Source organism: Puma concolor, chromosome C2 (genome assembly GCF_028749965.1).
Source record: "Puma concolor isolate L17-30 chromosome C2, mPumCon1.1.hap2, whole genome shotgun sequence".
In the NCBI taxonomy this organism is placed as follows: Eukaryota; Metazoa; Chordata; class Mammalia; order Carnivora; family Felidae; genus Puma; species Puma concolor.
Genome location: NC_141675.1, coordinates 38,522,530 through 38,535,390, shown reverse-complemented (window position 1 = coordinate 38,535,390; position 12,861 = coordinate 38,522,530). Strand labels below are relative to the sequence as shown.

Here is a 12,861-nt window from a genome sequence, read left to right as displayed (position 1 = left end):
ACTATATACATACACACAAAAGAAGGAGCTCTCACCCAGCACACCTCCAGGTGAGTGGTATTTACTGAATATACTCTACTGCTGAAGAAAACTTTCCAGCAGCTTTATCCTGGTGAGCCTTTGTCTCTTTAATAATGATTTAAACCTGGCAGCAGCAGCATCCTGACTCTCAAAAACCCAGGGATATTTTCTCCCCGGCCATGGAACCATGAAGAATAATTTTAGAATATTCTGAAATGATCTCATCAATGGGGATGTGATATTCAGTATTCATCTGAAATCCTCTACCCATCTGCTTCCTTCTAGAGAAACACGGGAGAAAAAAAACAAGGAAACCAATAAAGTTGTTACAAATGAACAGGGGGAAGGGGGGGAGGACAAAGAAAAGGAAAGAGAAAGTGAAAAAGGAAACAGATGGAAATCAAGCTGTTGGAGAATTTTGCCTGGACAAGGCAGGAGAATGGACACCAGTCGCCCTCAGAAAACCACAAATCTCCCACGTTTGCCACCAAGGTTTACTGGGCACCTTTTCTACAGGTGCAGGGGAGCAGCAGAGAGCCCTGACCACAGCCTGGCTGGAGAAACCGGTAAGCACACAATTGAATGAGCATTTACAGATGACGGTGGGAGCCATGAAGGAACACCACAGGAGGCCATGAGTGTCTGTGACTGTGAGATGTAACTTAAATGGGCAGGTCACGGAAGGCCAACCTGAGTTGGTGACATTTGTTTGCTCTTGAGAAGACCCTGGAGCCGGCGGAGGGTGGCTGGGAAAGAGGCCGGCCAGCAGAGCTCGTGACATGCACTGGGACCTGACCCCTGGAGGTAACCAAACAGAACGTGGAGGCTATCTATTTTCACCATTGCATCTGGGCTGAGAAGTCCATGATGAGCTACAATCTGTGGCACTCACTGTGCCCCTCCTTGTCTCTGCCAGGGCCCCAAGGAAACCGGTCCTGTTGGCAGGATGATTGCCTTATGTATGTTACCTGTTTCTCACATCTGGAATGGAGTCAAAGAAAATTGTCTGTTGCATTTTGTAATTTGGCGAATGATCCTCTCTTTCAGTGGTGTCACTTTTCATAGCCTTTTCATCACTTTTTATCCACATGAAGTGACCCTCCCTTGGTAGGTAAATAAATGCTTCCCCAGAATCTGGTGGTAAAGGAGGCTTTGCAGTAAGCTCTCTTCCAGGATGAAATGCAAAAGGATGTCAGTGTGTACAAACAGGGTGAATTCATGTTACACCATTGAAAAAAAGAAGAGAAGAGAAGAGAAGAGAAGAGAAGAGAAGAGAAGAGAAGAGAAAAAGGAAGGGAGAGGGGAGGGGAAGGGAGGGGAAGAGAGGAGAGGAGAGGAGAGGAGAGGAGAGGAGAGAGGGGAGGGGAGGGGAGGGAAGGAAAGGAAAGGAAAGGAAAGGAAAGGAAAGGAAAGGAAAGGAAGAAAAGAAAAGAGAAAAAAGAAAAGAAAAGAAAAGAAAAGAAAAAAGTTTTTGGGACTGGGAGAAAAATATTTATTTCTCTTGCTGTTGAAAGAGTTCCTTAAGTTGCTCACTTCACAGAAACCTCTAATAGTACTACATCAGTTAGCTGCAAATTCAGTTAAAATCATATAAACTTTGTGGGGAAGACCTAATATTGTCTTCGATCCCTGTAATCATTTTTCTTAATGCAGCATGGCCACAATTTCCAGATGCTGGTAGCCTGGACAAAGATGGGAGGCAACATTCACAGGAACTGGCTCCATTTATTCAGTCACATCTGCCATAAACATTCTATATGCAAATTGCCTCAAGTGACTCTCCAGAAATTGACTAGTTTCTTACGCTGTATCTTAACACCAAAAGAAATTGAAAACATTTTTATGGCTTATGTCCATAATACATTCCTTCAGTGTGTGCTGTGTTTTTATCTGCCAATATATTAAGCTCTTTCTTAATGCTAGCATATGCATCACCAGTTCATTTTTTGTGACGAGAAAAAAAGAGTTTTCAGAATTATTCATCAAACAAGAGCTATTAATGGCCACCACCAAAGTGGGTTCGAGCTTCCATTGTTCTTGAAATTGAATTATTTCAAAAGCAGTAGTAAATTTATGCAGACTAAAACCACGTATGGTGTAGAAATTAAGCCCCATGTTTCTAGGGATGAAAAGTCTTGGGTACCTGAAGATCTGCTCTGAGTTATCCTGTGCTGGCCATAAAGCTTTGGCCACTTTGTTGCAAAAAAAAAAAATTTCCATCTAAGGTTTATAATGCATTTAAGGAGATCAGCAAAGCCACTGTCCTTCGTGATTTCTTTCTAATTGTGAGATGAAGATGATAGTGTTTTTGTTTTGTGGGTTCCGAGGGGGTATTAAATGTTTAGTCATGCTCTTAGAAGCCTCATTTTCCTCCTAATCCTGTTGCTCTAAAGAGTTTGGCAGGGACCTTCAAAGCTGCCCTGTTTCTTTTGTTTTGCTTCCCTGGAGCTTTGCAAAATGGTAACAGCGCTGACGGCTCTGTGGGCTCTGTGCCTCCTAGAGGAGGAGGCCCAACCCTTCCATGGAGGGCTCACATCTCACCCCTGCTTTAGAAACGCAACAATAGCAAGATTTAAATAAACAATATTTAAGTAAATTGTTTGATTTTGTAGATATAGATATGCATACGTCCATATAAATGTGTGAAAAATTCTTAATTTATAAAAGGCTTACAAATAAATTAATAAAAGAGAAGCACACTAGCACAATAAAAGGCAAAAGATCTGAAAGGAAAAATTGCTAAAGAAGAAATGCAAATGGGATACCAGACATATTTAATCTCACTAAGGATTTTTTAAAAATGCAAGAGAAAAAAACGCCTAAAAATATTTTCCCCTATCATACTGATAGAAAATCTTTGTTTCCCCAGTCTCTCTCTTTTTTAAAACGATATCAAGTTTAGATGTTAGTTCAGTCAAAAGGGAATTTTTACATACTAGCAAAAAGTATAGCCATTTTTCACCATCAGATGGACAATTCGGCAGTATGTAACAAAAGCTCTAGAATGTGTTGAAACACTTTTGCCTATTATCTGCATTCTAAGAATTAATCCAAGGAACTAAGAAATGTGTGAAAACAAAACAAAGCAAAACTTTATGAATGAGTTTATTTCTCATAGTAGCATTCATGATAAAAAAAAAAAAAAAAAAAAAAAAAAAACTAGAAATACCCCAAACTTCAAAAGTAGAGAAAAATTGAACTGTAGTATACCCATGTGATAAATACCATGCAACAATCAGGGATCATGTTTTGAAGAATGTTTAAAAACACAAGCTAGGGGCGCCTGGGTGGCGCAGTCGGTTAAGCGTCCGACTTCAGCCAGGTCACGATCTCGCGGTCTGGGAGTTCGAGCCCCGCATCAGGCTCTGGGCTGATGGCTCAGAGCCTGGAGCCTGTTTCCGATTCTGTGTCTCCCTCTCTCTCTGCCCCTCCCCCGTTCATGCTCTGTCTCTCTCTGTCCCAAAAAAAATAAATAAAAACGTTGAAAAAAAAAAATTAAAAAAAAAAAAAAACCACAAGCTATAGGGGCGCCTGAGTGACTCAGTTGGTTAGGGATCCGACTTTTGGTTTCAGCTCAGGTCATGATCTCACAGTTTCATCAGTTTGAGCCCTGCATCCGGCTCTGTGCTGACCACACGGAGCCTGCTTGGGATTCCCTCTCTCTCTCTCTCTCTGCCCCTCCCCCCACTCACACTGTCTCTGTCTCTCTCAAAAATAAATAAACTTATCAAAAAAATACGAGCTATAAAATTTTTTAAGTCAACTAAAAACTGTATACATCATGTGCTACTTACCTTTTCACCTGTTTACTGAGTGGTATAATATTGAGTGATGGTTAATATTCCAACTTCAGAACTTTTCGAATTTTCACAATGATCTCATATTCATGAGGGAAAAACAGATATATTTGTGGTAAAATAGGCACGAAATAAGAAGTTAGGAAGAGGCCAGGGCTAGCCCAAGGCTAACCTGCCGAGCCCCTTCTTAGACAACAGAGATTTAAACAGTTGCTCTATATTCTGAGTCCTGGAAGTTGGCTGTGTTGCCAGTGGTTACAGTGGGGCAGTGACTTTGTAAGATAATACGGGGCTGGAGGAGATAGTTCTGATCAATGGGTTTTGAGACAAGGACAAAAAACTCACCACCATTAAAAAACACTTTAAATTGGAAGCAACCAAGATGTCCTTCAGTAGATGAATGGATAAATAAACTGTGGTCCATCCAGACAAAGGAATATTATTTAGCAATAAAAAGAAGTGAACTATCAGGACTTGGAGAGAAAACTTAAATGCATATTACTAAGTGAAAGAAGCAAATCTGAAAAGGCTGCATACTGTATGATTCCAATAATATGACATTCTGGATATGACATTTTAGAAAAGGCAAAACTATGGAGACAATAAAAAGATCCATGGTTGCCAGGGGTTGGGGGCAGGGGGAGGGAAGGGGCAACAGGAAGTGCACAGAGGACTTTTTGAGCAATGAAAATGCTTTGCATAATATAGTAATGGATACATGTCATCATACGTTTGTACATCAAGAGTGAACCTTAATGTAAACTATAGACTTGGGGTAATCAGGATGTGTCAGTGTAGGTTCATCAGTTGTAACAAATGTACCCCTCTGTTGTGGAATATCCATTGTTGGGGAGGCTATGCGTGTGTGGAAGAAGGGGGTAAAAGGGAAACCTCTGTACCTTCCTCTCAACTTCACTATGAACCTTAAACTGCTCTACAAAAATAAAGTCTTCATTTTAAAAAAACAAAAACAGGGACTCCAGGGTGGCTCAGTCAGTTAAGCATCTGACTCTTGATTTCAGCTCAGGTCATGATCTCATGGTCGTGGGACCAAGCCCCATATGAGGCTCCACACTGGGCATGGAGCTTGCTTAAGATTCTCTCTCTCCTCTGCCCCCTCCCCTGCTCTTGCTAAAATAAAATAAAATAAAATAAAATAAAATAAAATAATAACAATAACAATAACAATAATAATAAAACAAAAACAAAAACCTTCCAGGGTTCCATTGTACACAATCAGCCACTTAAAATACTAACCCGTGGCAGAACCACCACCTATAAGACAGACTCCCCTTCTTTCTCCCTAAGCCTTCCCATGGCACTCACTTTATTCTGGTTTTAGTTGGATAAAAATATACCAGGTTATATATGGGGAGCAAGCAGTGTGAACTGCCCCCAGAGTATGAATAGCCCAGAGACATCTTTTTGGAAAAGAAGGATGGTGATATCTGCTGTAAAAAGAGATCTCCTCGGCTCCAAAAGGAATTTACCTTAGTGGCCCACATTTAAAAATCTAATCTTTCTATTACAAACAGGAACAAGCCACCAAGTCTCAGCAAACATTTTAAGAAAACCAACAGCATGAAAGAATCTCGAAGGTAAACAAAGGAACTGATTACTAAAGTGCATGTACAGGTTTGAAAAGAGACTGTATCCATCAAAATTGAACAGGATACTTGAACATAGTACAGAGAACAACTGCAATGCTTTGGAAATTAAGTACATAATTGTCAAAAGAAAAATCAATAGAAGGGCCAGAAGACAAAGTCACAGAAAAGATTGAGATTTAAAAGAAGGAAGAAAGAAGAAAGGAAAGGAGGAAATTTTTAAAGGAAAAGAGGAGAAAAACTTAAGCAAAATGGTAGCTCTAACTTCCATCTAGGAATTCCACCACCAATCCCACAGGAGTTCCAGGAGAGAAAAAAATAAGAACTGGAAGGAAGAAAATTAAATAAATCATTTAAGAAAATTTCCTAGAGCAGAAGCAAACACAAGTCTTGGATGCACCAATCACTGAACAAAAAGGCCCACACCTAAACATATTACTATGAAATTTTGAAACATCAAAGTTAAGGAGAAGAACAAAAACCTTAAGGGGGGGATGGGGGAAATATCTACAAAAGAATGGGCATCAGACTTCTCATCAATTATTCTGGATCCTGGGAGATAGTGGCACAATCCCAGCAAAGTTCTGGTAGATTATTTTCAACCTAAATTCTATAGCTAAGCAAACCATCAATCAAGTGCGAGAACTTTTTAAACATGCAAGGATTCAGAAATTTGGCTTTCTAGTTACACTTTCTGAAAGACTTATATGTATGCCAGCAAAAATTTAAATGAAATGAAAGAAACAGGAAGATGTGTGGATCAAACCAGAAGTGCAACAAAAAAAATGTCAAGATGACGGCTATGCAGCAATACTAAAACCTAAAACTCACACTGAAACAGGAAGTTGGGAATGCCCCCTGCACCCCGTAAAGGCCATCAATTAAAAAAATCGATTTATTTCAACAACAGTGTAATTATAGAAGCTTGATATACCTACTAATTAGATAAATAAATCACGTGATTAAAATCTCCATCTCCAAAATCAGACTGCTTGGTTCAAATTACAAACTAAGTATGTGACCTTGAGCAATTACTTAAATTCCCCTTGGCTCACTTTTCTGGTTTAAAAATGGGTATAAAAATAATTTCTACTTCCTAGGGTCATTGTGGATATTAAATGAAATAATGCATGCACGGTATTTAGTGCCTGACCTTGAGTAACTGTTATAAAAGATTTATTTTATTATTATAATATTCATATCAACAAGAAAAAAAGAGAGGCAATTAGAGATTTTAGAAAAGATAAAGAAAGCTGTCAAGAAATGTCAAATGTCAAATCAAAGCAAATTAAACTGCAGCATGATTTTAGCAAGTAAAGTAATATGAAGTGGAAAACAGAGAACTCATTTGACCTTGAAGATTGGGTCTTTTCTCCTTTGAGTGCCATAAGTTTGGTAATTTAGGATTATTTTTCTTTCTCTACAACTCTAATCAAACTACTTGGTTCTCCACTGAATAATATTTACATAATTATAATTTCCAATTGCCATTTAATGGTTTTTGATTTTAAGAAACTAACCTATCGTAAAAGCACAGAAGACGTAATTATAGTTACAGATCAGAATATAAATGTAATAAACCTTGATCATGTAACAGTAATAACCCATGTTGAGGGGAGAGGGGATAGAGACTAGGGGAAGGGAGAGGCTATGGTACATTTTCTCTTATTACATAAAGGGGACCCAAGAAATAGTGATAAAGTATAACCAAAAGAAGGTATATAGTTATAAAGGGAAACAAAAGAAGACATTCTAAACAACAATATAACTTTCAAAAAAAAAGAGGAGAGAGAGGGATGATGTTCATGTGCTAAATTCCACAACTTCCCAAACCAACTTACTTTTTAGGAGCAGAACCTGGAGAAGGCAGAAGGATAATTTTACTTTTTATTTTATGCCTTGATGTTATTTGAAATTTTTCTCATATGCTTGAATTACTTATATGATTCAGTAAATCAAAAAGCATTGGTTCAGCGAGTTAATAAATATCCACAGAGAACATACTCTGTTCTAGGCCTTGTCTAGACTCTATGAATCACAAGATAAAGTCTTGCCCTCAAAAAGCTAGCATTCTGGTGAGGAAATTAACAGTAAACACAGAAACCATTTGATGAATAAGCAAATTTTAGAGGGTGACTGCTATGAAGAAAATGAAGTAATGTGATATGGGGTGTCTACAAGAGGGCAAGTGAAATCTTCCTGATTAAGGTGTTCAGAGGCCTCTGGGAGGAGATGAGATGTGAATGGTTGACAACAGCCATGCAAATGTTTGGGGGAGTGTCACATTCAGGGGCCAGAGACTGAAAGGAGCATGGCATGCAAATTTGAAAGAAGGCCAGCTGGTTGGAAGCAAAGTTAGAAAGTTAGAACGTTTCTATTAAAAATTCAGAAAGTTGCATGATTTTTCTCCAGAAACATTCATCTACTCAAATGCAAGCATGGAGTGGATTGATAGTTGGGTTTGACCAGGTCAGGAATATTGTCAGGCAAGGAGGAAAGGGGAGAGGATGAGACAGATAATAGGAAATTGAAGTGCTATGTCACGGTTAAAATGTATTTCCAAAGACGGCTACAACAATACCCCCCATGCACATGCTCTTTTGCGGTATGATCCTGCCACTCACCCACCAAGAGGTGGAGTCTATTTCCCCTCCCTTTGGATTGGGGCTCACTGTATATTTTGTTTTGACTAAGAGAATGCAGCCAAAGTGCTGTGTGCTGTGTGCAAAGTTTCTGCAGCTTCGAGCTTTGCCAATTAAAATACTCACTCTTGCCATCCAGCTGTCATGTAAGGAAGCCCAAGACAGACCCTGGAGGCAGCCCTGCATGAACTGAGAGTGAGTGAGAGAGAGCAAGAGAGAGATCCCAGCCATCACCACCGAGGCTCCAGACCTGAGATAGGCCGTCGTGGACACTCCAATCTCAGCTGTCATCTGACTCCAGCCTCATGAGGATCTCCAGCTGAAGCCACATGGAACAGAAGAGCCATCCAGTCAAGTGTTGCTCAAATTTCTGGCCTGCAGAATTGTGAGCAAATAAAGTTTGCTGTCTTGAGCCACTAAGCTCTGTGGTGATTTGTTATACAGCCTTAGATAAATCAGGAAGTGCTCCCTCAACTTGTTGCCATACTCCACTGAAAGGATATGAAGATTTGGGGCAGGGGGTACGGGATATATTAATACCATTTGTTGGAATTGAGGCTTTCCCAAGGTTGAGGGACTTCTGAATTGGGACTACTACTGTAGAGGGTTAGGAAGACACAAAGAGTGCAAAACTCAAAATCAACATTTTGAGGTAACGCTGTTATCACTGATGACAAGGCCATGGATGTGACTGTAGGTGTGGGTAGTTGTGGTAGAGTAGAGGAACCAAGGAGATCAAGGAACGGAGAGGCCAGGGTGTCAAACGGGTCATCTGCATAGCTGTTAAGTTTGCCAAGAACATTGACAAGGAAACAGCTTAATATAGTGTTTAAGTGCGCACGCTCAGGAGCCAGACTGCATTTCCAGTTCTGACTCTGTCACTAACTGTGTGTGATGTTAGGCAAAGTGTATTACTCTCTGCACCTCAATTTGCTCATCTATACAATGAGGGTGGTAACAATACCTATCTCATAGCATTAAAGGAATTAAATAAGATAAAGCTTTTGGGGTGTTTAGAAGAGTTCCAGGAGAAGAGAGAAAACTCAGTGAGCGCTGTCACTATCATTATCGTTGGCAGTAGAGATAAAGACAGCAAAGCAGGTGCTGGAGGCACAAGGACTAAGGTCAGTGAAGGACAACAAGGTGGGGTAGCAGGTGGTAACATCAGATGATGTGCTTCAAAGGGGCTGAGAGCTTTGAAGTTGGAAGCAAGAGCAATGATTAATTAGAAGTAGCAAAGGCAAGTCAGGAAGAGACTTGCCCTTTTTTCCAGGCTTTAAGGTCCATGGGGTATGAAATCAAAAGTCTCTCCTTGAGAAGACTGCAGAAGAAGCAGTGTCCTCAGGGAGAGCCAGGGTCCAGCTGGAGTGAGAGGGTAAAGGGCACATCCAGGGAAGAGAATGAGAATGTGTGTGCTGATGACAGAATGACAACCAAGAGCTCCAAACGGCATAGAGGGAGGGTTGGACAGATGAAGAGAAATGGAAGAAGGGTCAGATTTCAGCATGTACAGAGTAGCGTGGGGATAGGGGAACATTCAGGGAGGGCTTATCAGATGGCGATTAAGGATTAAAGAAAATATACTCACGACATATTCAGCATGGAGTTGGCCCAGGAAATCTCTCAGGAAGAAATGTGGGAAAACCCGAAGCCATTTGTCCATTCTTGTGACTCAACGTGGTATGTGGGTCTAGAGGGTGGCAGGGGCCTCCTCAGAGTTGTTCTGCTGGGCAACTCACTTCCCCATGCAAGTTTCAAAAAGCACAGAGATGGTGAAGGTGAAAGGGGTATTGTTCTCCTCTATACCTAGCTGGAAGAGTGAAGAATTACAGCATCCACCTGTGATCCATTCATGGAACCCCAAAGGGTGACTATCCTCTCCTGGGGCATAGAGGCTGGGCCTCCTGACTCTGGGCAATTAAAGAGTACCAGGGGCTTGACATCTCCCACGGCAAAAGGAAGAACCCTTACTAGCCTTTATAGTGTGAATTAGCCCATTCGAGCTCCTCTAACAAAAATACCATAGACTGGGTGGCTTAAAAACATTTATTTCTCTGGGGATCCTGGGTAGCTCAGTCGGTTAAGTGTCCAACTTCAGCTCAGGTCATGATCTCATGGTTCGTGAGTTCGAGCCCCACATCAGGCTCTGTACTAACAGCTCAGAGCCTGAAGCCTGCTTCAGATTCTGTCTCTGTCTCTCTGCCCCTCCCCTGCTCAAGTTCTCTCTCTTTCTCTCTCTCTCTCTCATATAAATAAACATTAAAAAATTAAAATTAAAAAAAAAACTTTCTCGCAGTTCTGGAGGCTGGGAAATCCCAGATGAAGGCACCAATAGATTCAGTGTCTGATGAAAGATTACTTCCTGGTTTGTAGATAGCCGCAGTCCTCACTGTGTACTCACGTGGCAAAAGAGGCGAGGAAGCTCTCGGAGGTCTCTTTGATAACGGCATTTACCCTCATTTCTTACCCCTGCCCCTCCCCCTTTCTGCTCCAGTCACATTGATCTCCTGTCCTTGCCCACGCCAAGCACATTTTCATCACAGGGCCCTTGCTCCTACTGTTTCCTGGTCTCTGAAGTATGTACGTGACTCACTTCTGCCTTCCTTTCAATTCTACTTAAATGTCACCTTATCAGAGACAACTTCCTTGACCCCTGCTCACATAAAATAGAACAGTCATCCACAAAAAGGCTTTCCATCTCCTTATCCTGCTTTATTTTTCTCCATTACACTTTTCATTGTCTAATATACTATATTCTCATTTGGGGGGTTTGTTGCCTGCTATATCCCTGGCACCCAGAAGGGTCTCTGTAACATAAATATTTGTTGAATGAATGAATGAATTTGTATTCTCATGTCAACACATTCTATGTGCCTGACCTTAATATGAGGCTTAAATTCTCTAAAGTCTCATTTCCATGAAACAGCGATATCAAAATACCTATCTCTTACTGTTTTTGCTAAATTAAATGACATAATATGTGTGAAGTATCTTCCACTGTGCCAGAGTTTGACAGGAGCTAAGTAAACACTTGTTGCCATTGTTGTTGTCTCCATTAGTCAATGTTACTGCCACAAACTGCAGTGAAGAATTAGTTTTAGTGTCCCCAGAAAACCCTCCTGACCCACTTCTAGAAGTGTTAGGGACCAAACTCTATCGCCATGCTTGCCCTGTCCTGCCAGACCCCCCTCCCACCATCCCCCCGACCAGACTCATCACACACCTGCCAGAGCCCTTTATGGAAGTATAGTTTTTCTCAGGGAGAAAATAGCTCACCCATGTGACACCAATTCCATCTTCCAGGACACCAGGGTGGTATTCTGTACAATGAAAGTAATTTACTAAATGGTCCTCTGGTGCCATCGAAAAGTGAATTCATTTTGCACAGGTCACAAGTTTACTTCCAGAGAGCAGTTTTCTCCCTGCCGGCGCAGGCCCAAGACTAATGGAAAATAGAAGCGCAGCGTTGAGGGTCCACACAACAGTGGTTCCCGATAGTCCTGGGCCTTGGGAGCCAGTTGATGGGGAGAAACAGGAGAAGCAATGATGACTGAAAGAAAGCGAAGTTGTTCTCCATCTTGCCCTGGGGAGGGTTGACTTGTCCAGAGGGACCAAAAGATGGGGGGGAGGAGTCACTACCATGGGGAAGACATGGGAAGAGAGGACAAAGCCAGAGTCAGAACGAGTTGTCCAAAAATACAATAAGCCCAAACCTGACTGGTGTTGAGAAATCGAGAGAAAGCGAGAGTGAGAGAGAGAGAGAGTTACAGTACAGAGAATACAATGTTCTTAACCATATTCTTAGAATGTGGCTGGGAATCCCAGCCCAAATGAAGAGAAATTACAGCATGAGGCGCCTACCATAACACACAGGGCCTTCAGTAATATCAAATTCCTACATCAAGTTCTTCTCTATCTCTCTCCTCTCTTATTTCTGTTTTAAAAAGATCTCCTTTCACATCTGTGTGTGCACTCCATTGCTGCTCTTCTCAGATAAGTAACAGCATTTCTCACCAGATCTGGATTTAGAATCTGCCCTTTTTGAACATTCAGAAATCACTCTAAAATGTCAAACAAAGCAAGGCTATTTGAGGAGATATCTACAGCACACACAGGAAAGGCAAGTGAGATTCACCGCTACTCTTCCCAAATTTGCATCAAGAGCTGCCTCAGATCAGAAAGAAATCCAACAGACGACGCTATTCAGTGATAGGAAATACCCTTTTAGCAGATTGTTGTAGACCTTAACAGGAGAATTTGGACAGTGCAGACACAAAGATGCCAGCCTGAATCATTTCGCTTGCTGGTCATTTTCTTCAGCCCCTCCCCACTTTTTGTTTGCCTTCAAGAAATCTCAGAGCCAAGGCTTTAATTTTAAGGGACCAGCTCAAAATTGTACAACACTGGCCCTTCAGTCTGATAATAAGTGTTTTGTGAAAAATAATTTTTGTCAACTTGGTAAATTCCGGGCTAAAAAAAAGTTAAACAGGTGTCTTTAGTGAGGACTTCATTGAACTTTTACTATGTGGGTCGTGAATCTCAAATACATGGATATAACACATGATGTTCTCCAAACTTACTCGTTGAGAGAAACCTTTCTACGGGGGACATCCTATAGCGGCATTCCTGCAGTGAATTTTAAGGAATGCTTGTTAAATCTTTTCCTTTTATTGGCCCAAAGAAACATTAATGGATTCTATTTTGGTAATATCCTTTTTTTTTAATTTATTTATTTAAATTCAAGTTTGTTAACATACAGCATGGTATTGCTTTCAGGAGGAGAACCCAGTGATT

The 12,861-nt window shown here is 41.0% G+C and overlaps 1 long non-coding RNA gene across 1 annotated transcript; it reads left to right on the top strand.

Moving 5' to 3' along the window:
• The first annotated feature begins 326 nt into the window (after nucleotides 1–326).
• LOC147577206 (uncharacterized) lies at nucleotides 327–8,487 on the top strand. Its single transcript, XR_015240023.1, has 2 exons — nucleotides 327–587; nucleotides 8,207–8,487. It is a non-coding gene; the product is annotated as an uncharacterized LOC147577206 (long non-coding RNA).
• The last annotated feature ends 4,374 nt before the right edge of the window (nucleotides 8,488–12,861 follow it).